Here is a 5,479-nt window from a genome sequence, read left to right as displayed (position 1 = left end):
TTTAACTATCATGCAACCTATCATGCAATGCAACAACTAGTCTAACAAAGACAAAAATTGAAAAATTGGTGTTGAAAAAGAAAATTGTTACCCATGGAGATCGGTCGAACGGCCTCTCCACACTTGAAGATTGCACCGTCCTCGGTGCATGCAAAGAAGAGTAAGGTGGACGGGTTGCTACAATTGATGAGCTCATTCAAAAGGTTGTGCGGGTGAACTTGTTTTTTGTCCCATTTAAAAGCTTTTCCATTCCTTTCCTTCTTGGTGGCCAACCTAAAAGGAAAGAGAAAGAATGATAATTAAGTGTATAACAAAGATATCAAAGCAAATAGAACATAGGCGGGGGCTAATGCCAAATAAGAGTAAGGTTCTCACTACATGTTAGCTACGCATGTAAGTGAGAGAACAATATAGGTAAAGGGCATATCAACTAATACTTGATGCAAGAGGAAAGTCAAAGCATAAGTGAATAACATGAAGAGCATGTCGAGCATCAAGTTTAAACAAGAAAGAGTGGGTCATGAAAGACATGTAAGCTCATATCAATGCACAAAGGATACAAGGATCATCAAAGGTTAAGCATTAAATTAGAAATTTCATTACCCATCAATATCAAACAAGTCTAAAAGTGCCAAGATTAACCAAGAAATTATCAATAATTGAGTAAGAGCATTCAACACCACTGTTAAAATAAGAAACTTTAGAAAAGAAAATAAGAACAAGCTATATAAAAAAAAACAAAATTAAAAAGTAATGAATAAAGTATGCAAATGATATAAACAAAAGAAAATGGAAGATGAGAAAAATAAAATTGATAAAAATAGAATTTTGAGAGGAGAGGAAGAAAGTAAGAAAGGAAGATGAGAAAAGAGGAAATGTATAAAGAAAGAAGAAGGAGAGAAGAAAGAAGAAAGAAAGAAGGAAGGGGAAGAAACAGGGCGCGGAAGCAACGCGTAAGCGTCACTCACGCATGCGCGTGGATGGCAGGATGGACAAGTGACACGTAAGCGTCGCCCAAGCGTACGCGTGTAACACAGAAAGTCCAGGTGATGCGTAAGCGTCACCCACGCGTACGCGTGGGTCTAGTTTGTGTGAAACGCACAGTTCCAGCGCCAGTTTCGCACAACTCTCGGGTTTTTGTACTGAGATTCCCAATATGGCGTACGACGCGTACGCGTCGGCCATGCTTACGCGTGGCTCACTATTTTTTTTTTAACAGAAACAGGGCACTCTCCTAATCTACAAGCATTCTAAAACAATCAAAATTCAAATTTAACAACAAATATTTTTTTTAGATTTTGAAATATTTTTCACATACAAAACACACAAAACTTACACTTCAAGCAAAATACAATTTAGCAACAACTATTCTAATCATGACATGAATTTAACAAACAATCTATCAATAAAAGAAAAATGTATAAGAATACAGAAAATAAGAAAAACTACCTACAATGGCAACTCAATTCATTCATTGATTACATCTACAAGAGAATGGAAAGAGGTTACCCTGGTGGGGTGTCTCCCACCTAACACTTTTAGTTTAAGTCCTTAAGTTGGACATTTGATGGGGGCTTTTCTATGGTGGCTTATGCTTGAACTCTTCCTTGAATCCCCACCAATGCTTGCATTTCCAATAGCCTCCGGGATCCCAAATTAGGCGCACAAGGTCTTCAAGTAAGCTTAAGTAAATGACAAGGCCCCAAGAGTTTTGATTATTGAAATGAATTCCTGGGTCCCAAACCTTGTTCTTGTACCCATATTCTTGTTGACTACCATAGTTAAATCTGGGTGACAAGGCTTGTGAATTCTCAATTAAGCATCCAAAAATTCTCCTAGACCCATGCAATTTGGTTCTACACCAACCATTGCTATTCAACCTTGAGCATGCAATCATCATGAACCTAGAGTGATGTTTCCAACCACTACACAACTCTCTCCTACTCTTAACTCCACAAAGAGCTCTAAGTTGACCATCATTTTCAATCAAACCATATTCAAGTGAGAACGTAAAGCTTAGGGATAGGAATTTTTTCCAGTTGAATGTTGTGTTGGATGATGGTGACTTAGGAAGGGAAGCTTCTCCACGCTTAGCCAATGTGAGATCCATTCCCTTGTGCTCTTCCTTTGCCACTTCCACCTCTTTGCAAGCTTCTTCAATTTCAATTCCTTGCTCACCAACTTCTTCTATACACCCCTCATTGCTCAAATCATGTGTCGAAGGTTGTGCACGGTCCTCCTTGTCATCCATTTCATAACACAATGAGGTAGGTTCATCAATTTCAAAAGACACATTGGTTGGTGTGGAATCATCTTCAATAATGGAGCTTGCTTCTTGCTCAACCTCTTCCTCTTGATAGCTTCCTTCCAATTCAATCTTTTCTTCATTTCTTACCAAGGGTATGGAAGGCGAGGTATCTTCTTCTTTACTCTCTATGTCAAGCCCAATGGGAGAGGATTCAATTGTACATAAGAATTCATCAATGATTGAATCCATATCTTGATCAACCTCTTCAAAGTTTTTCACCATGATATGCCTTGGAGGTTGTACACCCTCCTCAACATCAATATCAAGCTTCTTGAAAGAGTGTTTCTAATGCTACATTCCCATGGACTTCCAACATCTCCTAGGTTTTCAACCACTCATTCCTCTTCAATCATTTCTACACCCTCCTCTTGTTGCACTCCTTGCTTCAACTCCTCTTCTTCACCTTAAAGCTCCAAACTCACCTCCTCATTATGCTCCTTGATTGCTTCTCCACATTCAACAATGGGAGTGCCTTGATCGCGCAAGCTTAGGTAGGATGAATACATGTTGCTAACGGCTTCCGCCACGATAGCAATCTTGGTTTCTATCTCCTTGAACTCCTTTTTCGTCCCCTCTTGTTGCCTTTGGATATGAGAGTCAAGATCTCTTAGTTCTAGCATGACGGCTTCATGGGGGGCGATGGTGGAAGAGATGGTTCATTATTTGAGGGAAAGGCGTTGTAGTTGGAAGGTGGTTCATATTGGTAAGGGTATGGAGATGGTGTATATGGAGGTGGTTCTTGAGAGTAGTTATTTTGGAATTATTATGGCTCTATGTATGGTTCATATGGCTCATAAGGTGGTTGGTATGGTGGATAAGGATTAGGGTCATATGGAGGTGTTTGGTGGTATGGGACTTGTGAGTATGATAGTTCAAAACCATGTTGAGGGGGTGGTTCATAGGCATGTGGTGGTGGTCGTTGACAACCATAATAAGGGTCACCACATCCATCAGATTGATATATATTAGGAGTGGAATTATACCTATAAGAGACCGGAGGAGGTTGGTGCCAAGAAGGGTGATCATCCTTTGAGGCTCCCTCCACCTTTGATTGTTCCATCCTTGATGCATGTTATCATTGTAGATTCCATTCCCTACAATATAATTTGAGCCAAACTCATAGCCAAAGGGGTGAGAATTCATAATAGCAAATAAAAACAAAAGCTAGCAAAAATAAGCAACAAAGTCTTAAAGCTAACAAAAACTAACAAATAAGCAAAAGGCAAACGTATTCACAATATTCACAATATCCAATAATATAACACCATTGTAATTCCCCAACAACGGCGCCATTTTGATAGTAAGAAATTATTGTGTCGGTCTAGAATTTCTCTTATAGAAATAAGATCTTCGTTGTAAGCATAGCTCCAAACCAACAAACAATTCTCACATCAAAAATTTGGTTGTCACAAGTACAAACCCCAATAAAAATTAACCGAAGTATTTAAACCTCAGGTCATCTCACAAGGAATTGTAATGAAATGTTTAATTATTGGCTATGAAGACGCAAGGGGGTTTGATTTGGAATTTGACAAGAAAATATAAATGATGAGAAAGTAAAATAACAAGAACTAATAAAAAAATGGAAAGAACTCTTGGATAGACATAGGTAATTGAGATCACCATCCTTGTCAACAAACCATACATTGATAATTATGAGGGACCAACCCATTAAGTCTACTTCTAAAAGCTTTAAGTACGTTTAATGTCTACTCCTAAGCTTGAAGTACATCAAATAGGCTTGATCAACATCAACCATAAGTCCCAACCTAGCTATTAATTAGCTTAATAGTAGGTTAGTGTCAATGGACATCAAATTGACAACATAGGGTTCTCAAATCACAAATTCAATGAGACCCAATGACTCAAGGTCACTCAATTCCCTTAGCCTAGGCCAAGAGTAAGGAAAACTACTCAATAACTAGAGAAAGCATTTTATCAAACACCTAGTGTGCAATAAAAGTAAACATCACAAAATGCAAGAATTAGTGAAACCCATAACTATCATAAGCAAGAAATCAACAATAGCAATTAAGATGAACATAAAAAGGACATAGAAACATAAAATTACATTAGAAGAAATCAAGATCCAACAATGGTTCATCAACATAAAAGAGAGCAAAATAAGAAATTAACAAGGAAAACTAAGAAGATTAAGACAATAGAACACTAAAATATAAAGAGAATTAAAATCAAAACAAGAATTGAAAGATAAATTTGAGAGAGATTAACCTAACTTTACCCTAATTTCTATCCTAAATCTAGAGAGAGGAGAGAGCCTCTCTCTCTAGAATTCTACCCTAAAACATGATGAATACTCCACTATGACTACTTGGTTCATTCCCCCCTTCAATTCTTGGGTTCAATATCATCAGAAATGAGTTGGATTGGGCCCAAAATGCTTCAGAAATCGCTGGCCACGAGTTGCCTTTAGTGAGTCACATGCAACTTCCCACGTGTATGTGTGATGCATGCGTATGCATCCCTAAACGCCAGGCAACTATGGTAAATTTTATATCATTTTGAAGCCCTGGATGTTAGCTTTCTAACGCAACTAGAACCACCTCATTTGAACCTCTATTGCTTAAGTTATGATCGATTGAGTAGGAAGAGGTCAGGCTTGACAACTTTGCGATTCCTTCATTTCTTCATGTGTTCTCCCACTTTGCATGCTTTTTCTTCATTCCTTAAATCCAATCTTTGCCTTATAAAGCTGAAATCACTTAACAAACATATCAAGGCATCAAATGGAATTAAACTGAGTTAAATTTACCTATTTTAAGGCCTAAAAAGCATGTTTTCACACTTAAGCACAAATTTAGGGAGAATTACAAAACATGCTATTTCATTGAATTAATATGAGAAAAGTTAATAAAATCCCCCAAATTAAGCACAAGATAAACCACAAAATTGGGGTTTATCAGCAGTACAGACAAGTGTGCATACGCACAGGTTGGTGCGTACGCACAAGACCCTGAATTCAGTGATTGTGTGCGCATGCACAAGGGTGTGCGTACGCACACTGCCCTTTTTCTCCAAAAAAATTTTTTTCCAAATTCTAAGGTATTTAAGCCTTAGCACAATGAAAGTTCAACCCCAAACATCTAGAAATCCCTAAATTCATGATCTATACAAAAATTAACCTAACTAAGCTCAAAAGTAAACTAATTC

Source organism: Arachis hypogaea, chromosome 16 (assembly GCF_003086295.3).
Source record: "Arachis hypogaea cultivar Tifrunner chromosome 16, arahy.Tifrunner.gnm2.J5K5, whole genome shotgun sequence".
In the NCBI taxonomy this organism is placed as follows: Eukaryota; Viridiplantae; Streptophyta; class Magnoliopsida; order Fabales; family Fabaceae; genus Arachis; species Arachis hypogaea.
This window is presented reverse-complemented; position numbering follows the sequence as displayed.